A 15,994-nucleotide genomic window follows, 5' to 3' on the forward strand; every position below is an offset into this window, starting at 1 on the left:
ATAGTTTTCTATGTATAGGTCTTTTGTTTCTTTAGGTAGATATACTCCTAAGTATTTTATTCTTTTTGTTGCAATGGTGAATGGAATTGTTTCCTTAATTTCTCTTTTTGTTTTCTCGTTGTTAGTGTATAGGAATGCAAGGGATTTCTGTGTGTTAATTTTATTTCCTGCAACTTTACTATATTCATTGATTAGCTCTAGTAATTTTCTGGGAGACTTTTTAGGGTTTTCTATGTAGAGGATCATGTCATCTGCAAACAGTGAGAGTTTTACTTCTTTTTTTCCTATCTGGATTCCTTTTATTTCCTTTTCTGCTCTGACTGCTGTGGCCAACACTTCCAAAACTATGTTGAATAGTAGTGGTGAGAGTGGGTACCCTTGTCTTGTTCCTGATTTCAGGGGAAATGCTCTCAGTTTTTCACCATTGAGGATAATGCTTTCTGTGGGTTTGTCATACATAGCTTTAATTATGTTGAGGTGTGCTCCTTCTATTCCTGCTTTCTGGAATATTTTTGTCATAAATGAATGTTGAATTTTGTCAAAGGCTTTCTCTGCATCTATTGAGATAATCATATGGCTTTTATCTTTCAATTTGTTAATGTGGTGTATTACATTGATTGATTTGTGGATATTAAAGAATCCTTGCATTCCTGGGATAAAGCCCACTTGGTCATGATGTATTATCTTTTTAATATGTTGTTGAATTCTGTTTGCCAGAATTTTCTTAAGGATTTTTGCATCTATGTGCATTAGTGATATTGGCCTGTAGTTTTCTTTTTTTGTGGCATCTTTGTCTGATTTTGGAATTAGGGTGATGATGGCCTCATAGAATGAGTTTGGAAGTTTACCTTCTTCTGCAATTTTCTGGAAGAGTTTGAGTAAGATAGGTGTTAGCTCTTCTCTAAATTTTTGGTAGAATTCAGCTGTGAAGCCATCTGGTCCGGGGCTTTTGTTTGCTGGAAGATTTCTGATTACAGTTTCGCTTTCCTTGCTTGTGATGGGTCTGTTAAGATATTCTATTTCTTCCTGGTTCAGTTTTGGAAAGCCATTCTTTTCTAGGAATTTGTCCATTTCTTCCAAGTTGTCCATTTTATTGGCACAGAGTTGCTGGTAGTAATCTCTTATGATTCTTTGTATTCTTTGTGTTGTCTGTTGTGATCTCTTCATTTTCTTTTCTAATTTTGTTGATTTGGTTCTTCTCCCTTTGTTTCTTAATGAGTCTTGCTAACGATTTGTCAATTTTGTTTATCTTTTCAAAAAAAACAGCTTTTAGTTTTGTTGATTTTTGCTATGGTCTCTTTTGTTTCTTTTGCATTTATTTTTGCCCTAATTTTAAAGATTTCTTTCCTTTTACTAGCCTTGGGTTTCTTCATTTCTTCCTTCTCTATTTGCTTTAGGTGTAGAGCTAGGTTATTTATTTGACTTTTTTCTTGTTTCTTGAGGTAAGCCTGTAATGCTATGAACCTTCCCCTTACCACTGCTTTTACAGTGTCCCATAGGTTTGGGGTTGTTGTGTTTTCATTTTCCTTTGTTTCTATTCATATTTTGATTTCTTCTATGATTTGTTGGTTATTCAAAAGCATGTTATTCAGCCTCCATATATTTGAATTTTTAATAGCTTTTTCCATTGCAATTGAGATCTTGTGTTATTGCATTGTGGTCAGAAAAGATGACTGGAATGAGTTCAATTTTTTTGAATATACCAAGGCTAGATTTATGGCCAAGGATGTGATATATTCTGGAGAAGGTTCCGTGTGCACTTGAGAAAAAGGTGAAATGGAATATTTTGGAGTGAAATGTCCTATTGATATCAGTTAGGTCTAACTGGTCCATTGTGTCATTTAAAGTTTGTGTTTCCTTGTTAATTTTCTGTTTAGTTGATCTATCCATAGTTGTGAGTGGGGTATTAAAGTCTCCCACTATTATTGCGTTACTATTAATTTCCTCTTTCATACTCATTAGCGTTTGCCTTACATATTGTGGTGCTCCTATGTTGGGTGCATATATATTTATAATTGTTATACTTCTTCTTGGATTGATCCTTTGATCATTATGTAGTGTCCTTCTTTTTCTCTTTTCACAGCCTTTATTTGAAAGTCTATTTTATCTGATATGAGTATTGTGACTCCTGTTTTCTTTTGGTCTCCATTTGTGTGAAATATTTTTTTCCAACCCTTCACTTTTAGTCTGTATGTGTCCCTTGTTTTGAGGTGGGTTTCTTGTAGACAGCATATATAGGGGTCTTGTTTTTGTATCCATTCAGCCAGTCTTTGTTTTTTGGTTGGGGCATTCAACCCATTTACATTTAAGGTAATTATTGATAGGTATGGTCCCGTTGCCATTTATTTTGTTGTTTTGGGTTCGTGTTTATACAACCTTTCTGTGTTTTCTGTCTAGAGAAGATCCTTTAGCATTTGTTGAAGAGCTGGTTTGGTGGTGCTGACTTCTCTCAGCTTTTAAAGAAAACATTTTTAATCTTAAAGTATGGTACGTTGAAAAAGTACAGTGGTACAGTATAACAGTTGGCATACAGGAACTGGTATTGAATGAACAGGCAAGAAGAGTTACTGACTGGAGGAGGGAGAGGAGATGGGAGATGGTAGAGCTGAAGGATCATCAGTAATAGGAGACTGAGGGAGAGTTGCAATTTCACTCACACCTGCCATCGATGGCACAAGTTCTGGTTCTTTGTTGGATTCAATTCTGTCTACCCTTTTGAAAAAAGAAATCCAGTGATATCTGGGGAATAGCTCTTTTTTTCTCTTCATAGATGACCCAGTACCATGAGATTGCATTCTAAACAGCTGCTGTAACCTTCATGTACCATTCTAGGTTTGGTTCCTGTGCCCCAGAAACTAACACTGCCTCCTCAAATAAAGAAAACCCTCTTACCATTTCCTGCACTGTGAATCTCTTTGGTTCTTCAGTTATTTCTTCTTCCTCTTGTCTCTCTTTGTCCTTTCTTTCGGCTTCCAGTTCCATCTGGTTTTCGTTAGTAAGTACCACGTTCACATCTTTGAACTTTCACAACTTGAAGCTTCATATGTAGGGGACTTACTGTAATCCTTTTTCTGCTGATAGCATCTTATCTTCATTTGCCTATATAGGTTCCATCCTTTTTCTCTTCCTTTATCCATTTTTTTAGATTGTGAGTTCATTACAGAGTTGAATTATCTATTATTTGTAAAGATTTTTCCCTTTGATTTTTATGCTATAATTGTATTTAACAAACTATTCTGATATATATTTGCAATTTTCTGATTCTATTTATCACCTGCTCAAAGTTTTGTGTATCTTTGCCTTTTGTAGAAAAGCTCCTTTCAACACTCTTTGTAAGGCAAATCTAGTGGTTACGAACACCCTCAGCTTTCATTTGTCTGAAAAAGTCTTTATACTTCATATCTGAAGAATAACTTTGCCGGATAGAATATACTTGGCTAAGAGTTTTTATGTTTGCAATATTTTGACTATGTCATTTTTAGATTTCTATTTTTTTAATTAATTAATTTTTTATTGAAGAATAATTGCTTTACAGAATTTTGTTTTCTGTCAAACCTCCACATGAATCAGCCATAGGTATACATATATGCCCTCCCTTTTGAACCTCGCTCCCGTCTCCCTCCCCATCCCACCCCTCTAGGTTGATACAGAGCCCCTGTTTGAGTTTCCTGAGCCATACAGAAAATTCCCGTTGGCTATCTATTTTACATATGGTAATGTAAGTTTCCATGTTACTCTTTCCATACATCTCACTTTCTTCTCCCCTCTCCCCATGTCCATAAGTCTGTTCTCTATGTCTGTTTCTCCATTGCTGCCCTGTAAATAAATTCTTCAGTACCATTTTTATTGATTCCGTATATATGCATTAGAATATGATGTTTACCTTTCTTTTTATGACTTCACTCTGTATAATAGGTTCTAGGTTCATACACCTCGTTAGAACAGACTCAAATGTGTTCCTTTTTATGGCTGAGTAATATTCCATTGTGTATATGTACCACAACTTCTTTATCCATTCCTCTGTCAGTGGACATCTAGGTTGCTTCCGTGTTCTAGCTATTGTAAATAGTACTGCAATGAACAATGGGATACATGTGGCTCTTTCAATTTTGGTTTCCTCAGGGTATATGCCTAGGAGTGGGATTGCTAGATCATATGGTGGTTTTATTCCTAGTTTTTTAAGGAATCTCCATACCGTCTTCCATAGTGGCTGTATCAGTTTACATTCCCACCAACAGTGTAAGAGCATTCCCTTTTCTCCATACCCTCTCCAGCATTTATTGTTTGTAGTCTTTTTGATGAGGGCCATTCTGACCAGTGTGAGGTCACTGTAGTTTTGATTTGCATTTCTCTAATAATGAGTGATGTTGAGCATCTTTTCATGTGTTAGCCCTCTGTATGTCTTCTTTGGAGATATGTCTGTTTAGCTCTTTTTACCACTTTTTGATTGGGTTGTTTGTTTTTCTGGTATTGAGTTGTATGAGCTGTTAATATATTTTGGAAATTAATCTTTGTCAGTTTCATTTGCTATTATTTCCTCCCATTCTGAGGGCTGGTTGTCTTTTCACCTTGCTTACAGTTTCCTTTGCTGTGCAAGAGCTTTTAAGTTTAATCAGGTGCCACTTGTTTACTTTTGTTTTTATTTCTATGACTCTAGGAGGTGGGTCATAGAGGATCTTGCTTTGATTTATGTCATCGAGTGTTCTGCCTATGTTTTCCTCTAAGAGTTTTATAGTTTCTGGTCTTACAGTTGGGTCTGTAATCCATTTTTGAGTTTATCTTTGTATATGGTGTTAAGAAGTGTTCTATTTTCATTCTTTTACATGTAGCTGTCCGGTTTTCCCAGCACCATTTACTGAAGAGGCTGTCTTTGCCCCATTGTATAGTCTTGCCTCTTTTATCAAAAATAAGGTATCCACAGGTGCATGGGTTTATTTCTTGGCTTTCTATCTTGTTCCATTGGTCTATAGTTCTGTTTAGGTCCCAGTATCTTGATGACTGTAGCTTTGTAGTATAACCTGAAGTCAGGAGGCTTGATTCCTCCAGCTCCATTCTTCTTTATCAAGACTGCGTTGGCTATTTGGGGTTTTTTGTGTTTCCATATGAATTGTGAAGATTTTTGTTCTAGTTCTATGAAAAACGCCATTGGTAATTTGATAGGGATGGCATTGAATCTGTAGATTGTGTTTGGTAGTATAGTCATTTTCACAATATTGATTCTTCCTACCCAGGAACGTGGATTATCTTTCCATCTGTTTATGTCACTTTGATTTCTTTCATTAGTGTCTTATAGTTTTCTGTGTACAGTTCTTTTGTCTCCTTAGGTAAGCTTGTTCCTAGATATTTAATTCTTTTTGTTGCAACAGTGAATGGGATTGATTCCTTAATTGCTTTTTTTGATTTTTCATTGTTAGTTTATAGAAATGCAAGTGATTTCTGTGTATTGATTTTGCATCCTGCAACTTTGCCAAATTCATTGATTAGCTCTAGTAATTTTCTGATACTGTCTTTAGGGTTTTCTATGTACAGTATCATGTCATCTGCAAATAGTGAAAGCTTTACTTATTCTTTTCCAATCTGGATTCATTTTATTTCTTTTTCTACTCTGATTGCTATAGCTAGGACTTCCAGAACTATGTTGAACAATAGTGGTGAAAGTGGACAGGCTTTTCTTGTTCCTGATCTTAGTGGGTGTGCTTTCAGTTTTTCACCATTGAGAATGATGTTTGCTGTAGGCTTTTCATACATGGCCTTTATTATGTTGAGGTAGGTTCCTTCTATGCCCAGTTTTTGAAGAATTTTAGTCATAAATGGGTGTTGAATTTTGTAAAAAGCTTTTTCTGCATCTATTGAGATTATCATATGGTTTTTATCTTTCAATTTGTTAATATGGTGTATCACACTGATCTATTTGAGTATACTGAAGAATCTTTGCATCCCTGGAATAAACCCAAATTGATCATGGTATATGAGCTTTTTGATGTGTTGCTGAATTCTATTTGCTAAAATTTTGTTGCAGATTTTTGAATCTATATTCATCAGTGATATTGGCCTGTAGTTTTCTTTTTTGTGCGTTGTCTTTATCTTGTTTTGGCATCAGTGTGATGGTGGCCTCATATAATGAGTTTGGGAGTGTTCCTTCCTTTGCAATTTTTGGAAAGAGTTTTAGAAGTATAGGCATCAGATCTTCTCTAGATGCTTGATACAGTTCTCCTGTGAAGACATCTGGTCCTGGGTTTTTGTTTTTTGGGAGAATTTTGATCACAGCTTCAATTTCAGTGCTTGTAGTTGGGTTGTTCACAATTTCTATTTCTTCCAGGTTCAGTTGTGGAAGATTGAACTTTTTTAAGAATCTGTGCATTTCTTCCTGGCTATCCATTTTATTGCCATAACATTGTTCATAATAGTCTCTTACAATCCTTTGTATTTCCAAATTGTCTGTTTTAACTTCTCCTTTTTCATTTCTAATTTTGTTGATTTGATTTCTCTCTCTTTTTTTCTTGATCAGTCTGGCTAAATGTTTGTGAATTTTATCTTCTCAAAGAACCAGCTTTTAGTTTTTTTAATCTTTACTATTGTTTCTTTCATTTCTTTTTCATTTACTTCTGCTCTGATTTTTTTATTTCTTTCCTTCTTATTTTTGTTTTTTTTTCTTCTTTTTCCAGTTGTTTTAGATGTAAATTAGGTTGTCTATTTGATGTTTTTCTTGTTTCTTGAGGTAGAATTGTATTGCTATAAACTTCCCTCTTAGAATTGCTTTTGCTGCATCCCATAGGTTTTGATTTGTTGTATTTTCATTGTCATTTGTTTCTAGAAATTTCTTTATTTCTTCAGTAACCTGTCGGTTATTTAGAAAAGTATTGTTTAATCTCCATGTGTCTGTGTTTCTTACAGTTTTTTTTTTTTTTGTAATTGTTATCTAGTTGTTATCTAATTGTTATCTAGTCTCACAGTGTTGTGGTCAGAGGAGATGCTTGATACAATTTCAATTTTCTTAAGTTTACTGAGGTTTGATTTGTGACCCACGATGTGGTCTATCCTGGAGAATGTTCCATGTGCACTTGAGAAGAAGGTGTATTCTGCATTTGGATGGAATGTCCTAAAGATATCAATGAGATCCATCTCATCTAATGTATCAATTAAGGCTTGTGTTTCCTTATAATTTTTCTGTTTTGATGATCTGTCCATTGGTGTGAGTGGGGTGTTAAAGCCTCCTACTATTATTGTGTTGCTGTCAACTTCTCCTTTTACATCTGTTAGTGTTTGTCTTATGTATTGAAGTGCTCCTATGTTGGGTGCATAGATATTTACAACTGTTATGTCTTCCTCTTGGATTGATCCCTTGACCATTATGTAGTGTCCTTCCTTATCTCTTGTAATATTCTTTATTTTAAGGTCTATTTTGTCTGATATGATGACTGCTACTCCAGCTTTATTTTGCTTCCCATTTGCAGGGAATATATTTTCCCATCATCTCACTTTCAGTCTCTATATGTCTTTATGTCTGAAGTGGGTTTCTTGTATGTATATGGGTGTTGTTTTTGTATCCATTCAGCCAATCTGTGTCTTTTGGTTGGAGCATTTAATCCATTTACATTTAAAGTAATGATTGATATATATGTCTCTATTGTCATTTTCTTAATTGTTTGGGATTGATTTTGTAGATTTTTTTCCTTCTCTTGTATTTTTTGACCACATAAATCCTTTTCACATTTGTTGTAAAGCTGGTTTGGTGGTACTGAATTCTCTTAAATTTAGCTTGTCTGAAAAGCTTTATTTCTCCATCAATTTTGAATGAGATCCTTGCTGGATACAGTAATCTTGGTTGTAGATTTTCCCTTTCAGTACTTTAAATATATCCTGCCATTCCCTTCTGGCCTGCAGAATTTCTGCTGAAAGTTCAGCTGTTAAGCATATAGGGTTTCCCCTTGTATGTTACTTCTTGATTTTCCCTTGCTTCTTTTAATATTCTTTCTTTTGTTTAGTCTTTGTTAGTTTGATTAGTGTGTGTATTGGCATGTTTCTCCTTGGGTTTATCCTGTATGGGACTCTTTGTGCCTCTTGAACTTGATTGACTATTTCCTTTTCCATGTTGGGGAAATTTTCAACTATAATCTCTTCAAGAATTTTCTCATACCCTTTCTTTTTCTCTTCTTCTTTTGGGACCGCTATAATTTCCCAGAGGTCTCTGAAATTATCCTCAGTTCTTTTCATTCTTTTTACTTTATTCTGGTATTCAGAAGTTATTTCCACCATTTTATCTTCCAGTTCACTGATTCATTTTTCTACTTCAGATATTCTGCTATTGATTCCTTCCATAGTATTTTTAATTTCAGTAATTGTGTTGTTTGTCTCTGTATGTTTTTTCTTTAATTCTTATAGGTCTTTGTTAATTGATTTTTGTATTTTCTCCATTTTGTTTTCAAGGTTTTTGATCATCTCTACTATCATTATTCTGAATTCTTTTTCAGGTACTTTGCCTACTTCCTCTTCATTTATTTGGACTTCTGTGTTTCTAGTTTGTTTCTTCATTTGTGTAGTATTTCTCTGCTTTTTCATTATTTTTTTAAACTTATTTATTTGAGGTCTCCTTTTCCCAGGCTACTAGGAAAGTGGAATTCTTTCCTCGAAGAAGGTGGAATTCTTTCTTCCTTTTGGTTTCTGCCCTCCTAAGTTTGGCCCAGTGGTTTGTTTGAGCTTTGTATAGGGTCAGATTTGTGCTGAGTTTTTGTTTGTTTGTTTTTCCTCTGATGGGCAAGGCTGAGTGAGGTAGCAATCCTGTCTGCTGATGACTGGGTTTGTATTTTTGTTTTGTTTGTTGCTTAGATGTGGCATCCTGCATAGGGTGCTACTGGTCATTGTGTGATTCTGGGTCTTGTATTCAAGTCATTTCCTTTGTGTGAGTTCTCACTATTTGATACTCCCTAGGGTTAGTTCTCCGGTAATCTAGGATCTTGGAGTCAGTGCTCCCACTCCAAAGGCTCAGGGCTTGATCTCTGGTCAGGAACAAAGATTTCACAAGCGGTTTGTTATGGCATTAAGTATGATTAAGACAAATATCCCAAAATGAGGAACAAAAGATGAACCCCAGACAAATAGCAATTACAAAATCAGGCAAATATTAATTAAAATAATGGAATATACACATATACATATACACCCATGAGCAAAGTCAAAACAGTCCAAAAAATAAAGTACAGCAAATTGACCTGGCTAACAAAGGAAATAAAAAATTATATTTTCCAGTTAAGCACAAACTGGAAAACAAAACTAAAGCAAGGTGCCTAGTGGGAAATAAAGCAATGAAAACAAAACTAACAAATATTTTGAGAGGAAAGGAAAGAAAGAAAGAATAGATATGCAAAGTTAAATAGAGGTAGATAACGACGATTTAGATTTGTTAAATATTAACTGCAAGGGGAAAAGAAAAGTAGGAAAAGCAAACAAAGGAATAAATGTAGAAAAAAATAATAATAGGTTTAAAAAATTAAAATTCAAATTAGAAAAGAGAGAAAGAGAGAGAAAAAAAAGGAAAACTCTGCAGAACTGCAAAGTCCAATGTAGAGGCAGAGGTTTATAGCAATAAAATATGTGACTGAGAAAAAAAAAACTCAAAAGCATAACTGGATTTCATAGTGCAAATAAAATTGACAACTACAACGTGGTGGGGGAGGGGGGAGGGAAGGAAAAAAGAAGAAGAAGAAGAAGAAGAAGAAATAACCCCAAAGGATCCATAGAACAAGTCAAAAAAACAAGAATAATAAATGTTTTTCTTGAGTTAACTGCTGTCAGAGTCCTTTCCCGCACTGGGAGTCACAGCCCACCTCCTTACCTCACAGGATGCCCTCCACCGCGGTGCTGATCTCTGGACATGCTGTGGGGGCAGCTCAGATTCGAATCTGGTTCTACTCCTTCCTGTGTGTTCTTACCTCCAATGTCCACAACTATCAGAACGAGTGCATTTTCTTTTGTGGGATCTCTCAGTGATCTTTTATATAATCCATAGATACAGAGTCCTCCTAGTTGATCGTGTGGATTTAATCTGCAGCCTGTACAGCTGGTGGGAAGGTTTTGGGTCTTCTTCCTTAGCCACACTGTGTCTGGGTTTCAACTCAGGGTTGAGACCACCTTTACATGTGGGTTATCCACTGGGATTTGCTCCTGAGGCTTCCCTGGAGGACTTGGTTTGCCCCTGTGAGGGCAGATGTGGAAGTGGAAGGGCTGCTTGGGTCTCAGGGGTTCTGGCAGCAGCAGGTACTCAGGAGAGTTGGCAGCTAGGGTAGCAGGAAATATAGTGCTCTAGAAGGGTATGGCAACCAGTATTGGCCAATACGCTCCAGTATTCTTGCCTGGAGAACCCCTCTTCCTGACAGAGAAGCCTGGCAGGCCACAGCCTACAGGGCTGCAAAGAGTTGGACATGACCAAAGCGACCCTGTGCGCAAAGATGCAAGATTTTTTGCCTGTGGCAACTCTGCCCCAGTGAGAGTTGAGCGTAAAGGTGGCACACCTGCCTGGCTTGTGGGGACCCTGGCGGTGCCAAGTGTGCAAGGACATGGACTGCCTCTGCCCCAGGAGTTATGGCCCTATCAGAATCTTTCTCTGAGCCTCTTGTAGCTGGTGATCAGAATGTCTCTTTAACCAGTCTTTCTCTATTGCACTGCCCATTCAGACACTTAGAGGGCTCCCTTGCCTGGGGTCCTTCTCTGTTGTTTGGCACATCAGGCACATAGAAGGGCCCCCCGACTGGGGTCCTACTCTGTAGATTAGCGTGTGAGGCATTTGATGGGCCAGGCTCTCTATTGTTCAGCTGCTGATGCTGGCATGTGGGGAGAGGGAGGCTGTGGTGATGGCTCCACCCCTACACGTGACTCAGCAGTATCGCTTTGCTTCCATGGCTGCCTGGGTTTCCTCCACTGGCATTTCCCACCAGGATCTCCTCCCTCACATCCCCTCAACCCATCTGTCTGTAATCAACAGCAGCCCTAGTCCTGGGATTGCTCCACAATCCCTAAACTCCAGCTCCCAGCCGCTATGCCTTCAGGGGACCAGAGTTCCTGTCTGCGATGTGTATAGTTGCGGCAAGGATTGTCTGATTCTCATTTCATTTAGGCTGCCACAGATCAGCTGTTTCACTCTCAGTTTTAAATGTTTCTCCTCTGACTCAGACAATTACCCTGATGTGGGGATCAGACCCCTGCTTCAGTTCCCCCACCCATCGAGGGCTGGTCCAGTCCTACTAACACTCCTGTTTTTCCCCCTAGTTCCTTCATCCTACTGAGTTTTGTGTGGTTCTATATATTCTTTTCCACTGATCAGGTACTCCTGTCCACTCTCAGCTGGTGTTCTGCATGCACTTTTGTGTCTGAAGGTGTATTCCTGATGTATCCAAGGAGAGAGATGTACTCCATGTCCACATACTCCTCCGCCATCTTCTAGATTTCTGAGTTTGCTAATTCTCTCTTCCATATGGTCTGCTCTATTTCCAGAGTTTCCTAATGACCTCTTTGTCTCATTCATCAAGTCCTTCAGCTCCAGAAATTTTGTTTGGTTGTTTTTAGTTTCAATCTCTTTGGTAAAGATTTTCTTCTTTCATTAATTTTATTCCCGAGCTCATTGAACTGCCTTTCTGAGTTTTCTTACAGCTAATTGAGTTTTTTAATGACCACTATTTTGAATTCTCTATCAGTTACATCACAATCTTCCATGACTTTAAGTTTGGTTTCTGAAGAATATTCATCTTCTTTTTGTGATACTGTTACTGTGGTTTTTCATGGCGCTTAATGAGTTGTTCCTCAGTTAGTCCACATCACGTAATAAACACTCATTTTATTGTGTAATAAATTCTCATTTAGGCAAAGATGTGTTTACTTTGACTCTAACAAGTCAACAGATTGGTAATTAGAGACTTTTTTTTGTTTGTTTTTCAGTAGATGGCAATATAGCACAAGTTTTTGGTTTTTCTTACCTGTGCTGCCTCTGGCTATATTTGAGAATCTGCACTTTCTACCTTCCATTGTCTGTGCCAGAAGTGTTGCTCATACCCTCACTAATACTACTTGAGTCCCTGGGGTCTCTGGGGCCTTGAAGCTGCCAATAGTACTGCTGTCACTAGTATTGGTACTGGGGGCACTGGGTTGGTAACAAGAGACAAAGAAGGTTATTCTATAATGATAAAGGAGTCAATCCATCAAGATGATATGAGAATTGTGTGTGTGTGTGTATATATATATATATATATATATATATATATATATATATATAAATAATGTAAATTATATATATAGCAATCATGTATATATATGCTTCATATGTACCAAACATCGAAGCACCTAAACATATTAAGCAAATACTAACAGCGCTAAGGAAGAAATAGACAATAATACAATACAAGTAGTGATTTCAACACCCCACTCTCATCATCGCGATGATTTCATCAAATTCATGTAGACTGAAAATCAACCAGGAAACATGACTTGAACCATATGCTAGATCAAATGAACCTAACAGACTTTTAAAACATTCCATCCAGCCAGCCAGTAGAGGCAGAATACATATTATTCTTAAGTGTGCACAGATCATTCTCCAGATATACCATAAGATCAAAAAACAGGTCTTAGCAAAATTAAAGACTGAAATAATATCAAGTATTTTTTCTGATCATCGTTGTTTGAAACTAGAAATCAAGAACATGAGGAAAATCTACAAATATGTGAAAAATAACCAACATATTCCTGAACAGTCATAGTCAAGATAAGTCAAAAGAGAAATAAAAAATATTTTGAAGCAAATAGAAATGAAAACACAACATACCAAAACTTATGATGTGTTGGGAAAGCAATTCTGAGAGGGAAATGTATGATGGTGAATGAATATGTTAAAAAAAAAAAAGAGAAAGATATCAAATAATCAACCTAACTTTACAGCTTAAGAAACTAGAAATGAATAGACTAAGTTGAAAGTCAATAGAAGGAAGGAAATAACAAAGATCAAAGCTGAAATAAATGAAATAAACAAAAAGAATGGGAAAGTTAAGCAAAACTAAGAGCTTTTTTTTTTTGGAATGATAAACAAGGGAAGTCTGGCGTGCTTGTAGTCTATGGGGTTGCAAAGAATCAGACATGACTGAGTTACTGAACTGAACTGAAACAAAGGAAAAAGAGGGAACACTCTTCCCAGGTGGCACAGTGCTAAAGTCTGCCAGTGTAAGAGATGCGGGTTTGATCCATGGGTCTGGAAGATCCCCTGTAGGAGGAAATGGCAACCCAATCCAGTATTCTTGCCTGGAAAATTCCATGGGCAGAGGAGCCTGGCAGGCTACAGTCCATGGGGTTGCAAAAAGTCAGACATGACTGAGCACACACAAGCATGAGCACTTACGTAAATTTTATTCAGCCTTAAAGTAAAAAGATGACAATCCTGCCATTTGTGACAACATGGATGTACCTGGAGACATTATTCCAAGTAAGATAAGCCAGACACAGGAAGGAGCAACACTGTATGATTTCACATATGTGTGGAGTTTAACCAAATCCATAGAAGCTGAGAATAGAATGGTGATGGTCAGGGCTTGAATGAGGGAGAAATAGGGAGGTATTGATCAAAGGGTACAAAGATTCAGTTATATGAAATAAATAATTTCTGGAGATATGTGCAACATAGGGCCTATGATATATAATACAGTATTGTCTATGGACAAAGATGGCTAGAAGAAGCCTTTGGAGGTGATCTGTTAGTGATGATATCACAGATGTCTATGTCTTTCCAAACACATCAAATAACATACATTAAATATCTATAGCTTTTCTGTCAGTCATACTTCAATAAAATTATTTTAAATGTTTTAGATGAATGGAAATATTATTTTAAATGAATGGAAACATCTTTGATGCAGAATTAAGTTAGGGCACTAGTCTCAATAAAATGTTTTACAGCACCAGAATCTAGTGCATTAACCTTCACATTTGAGTTTGTCCTCTCATTGGGTCCCACCTGGTCCCCAACGACCAGGTTAGATTCATAAATTAAATTTTGGCTTTCTGGGGTTTATTTTTCTATTTACCAAGTTCACCATTCAATCATAGTCTATCTTAAGTAACATCATCTGAATAGTTTAAGTATAATAAATTATAATCAAATCTTGATTAACCCTAAGTAGTCTTCCTGTCATTTCTTGATTCCTTGACTTATTAATAAAATACTAATCATCAATGACTTCAATACACTTTTCAGTAGTTTATCCCTCAGGGTGGAACATTATTTCCATGCTCCTATGACATCTTGAGTCATTTTCAAGTGGACTTGGGATTATCTAGCTCAATCTCCATATTCTATGGATAACATGACTTACGTATTTTAGGAAGTTGACCAGTTAGAGGAAGGCAGCACCAGGCTTAGAACTTAGGACTTCCAGTGCAAATTGTTTCAGAATCTACTAGAGGTCCCTTTGTATTCCATTTCTACTGCTAGTTCCCTAAGCCATCATTCTCTTTCTCTTGATTTCTGCAACAGTCTTTGTATCCACTTTCCTCCTTTGATCTTGGTTTTTCCAATATCTTTTTCATACAGCATCCACAGCTATGAATTATAATACACAGCTAATCAGAACATACCTGTGATATTTTTAGAATGCATTTGATACTTCTTCATTGTCAGTAAGATGAAATCTGAACTTTGTAATATGACCTTCAAGGCCAAGTATGATTCAATCATGGTATAGGATGTATTTCATAAAATTCATTTGTGATTACTCAATCTCAGAGTTTGGGCTAAAAAGCAAACAAGAGAGAAGAAAAACGGTATTGATCTTCTAGAGGTATTTCCTCTGGAAATGAAACAGACACATTTCTATCCTGGAAATAAGAGCTAAAACCACACAAAGGATGAGAATTGAGATAAGAGAAATGTTGGTTTTAAAAGAAGTTATCATTCAGAAGATAACTGTGTAGTTGACAACACAAGTCTACCAGAAAAAATTGTTTAAATTATTTTCATTAGTAACATGAAGATAACTTAGATTTCATTGCCTTGTGACTTTGGAAGCGATCGGACGAATGTGGATTAAGCGCTCCTTTTCAATGATGAGCACACCCATTCCGTAGTAACAATTTTAGGATAAGAACCAGTCAAAAGTATACATTGTGCAACTGGAATTGGAATAAATTATTTAGAAAATAGAAGCACTGATCAGCTGTGGAATACTGTGGTTAATTCCCTTTCTTAGAGGATGGTCTGAGAGCTAACACAGTTCTATTTCTTTCAGCATGAAAGTGATTCATACATGTGTAGCTAAGCTATCTAAAAACAGCAATTAAGAGCACATCAGGTGCAAGCCATCTATATCTCAATATGAAGGGTGCTATAACCATTATTTCCTCAAGGTAGGCATGAAGGGCACGTAGACCTGGGCACTGGTACTATAGCTATCATTTCCTTTATTGTTTTAATTATATGGATGCTTGAAATGAGTTGCCATGCCCTTTTCCAGGCAATCTTCCCAACCTGAGCATCAAACCCATGTCTCCTACGTCTCCTGCATTGCAGGCGAATTCCTTACCCATGCGGAGCCAACTGAGAAGCCCCAAATAATTGTTAATTCAGTTGGATGATGTTTATGACCAGATGGTGCATGCATGCTAAGTCATTTCAGTTGTGTCCAACTCTGCGACACTATGGACTGTAGTACACCAGGCCACTCCATTTGTGGCTTTCTTCAGGCAGGAATACTGGAGTGTGTTGCCATTTGGGCCAGATGGTAGTAAAATAAAAAGCATATAAATTACTAAATTTCAGAAATTTCAAAACATGGTTTATATCAGAGGGAAGAATGAAAATGTATTAAGGGACTTTGCAGTCAAAGTCAAATGTCATCAGTATGTGGCATATTTAGGGAGAAAATATTCACGCACACTAAGGTGAAAAGTGGCCTTGAGAAAACAGATCTTCAATGATGGGGAAGAGTTAACAGAGATCGGGTGAGGTCTGCCGCAGACTTCC

Source organism: Muntiacus reevesi, chromosome 2 (genome assembly GCF_963930625.1).
Source record: "Muntiacus reevesi chromosome 2, mMunRee1.1, whole genome shotgun sequence".
Classification (NCBI taxonomy): domain Eukaryota; kingdom Metazoa; phylum Chordata; class Mammalia; order Artiodactyla; family Cervidae; genus Muntiacus; species Muntiacus reevesi.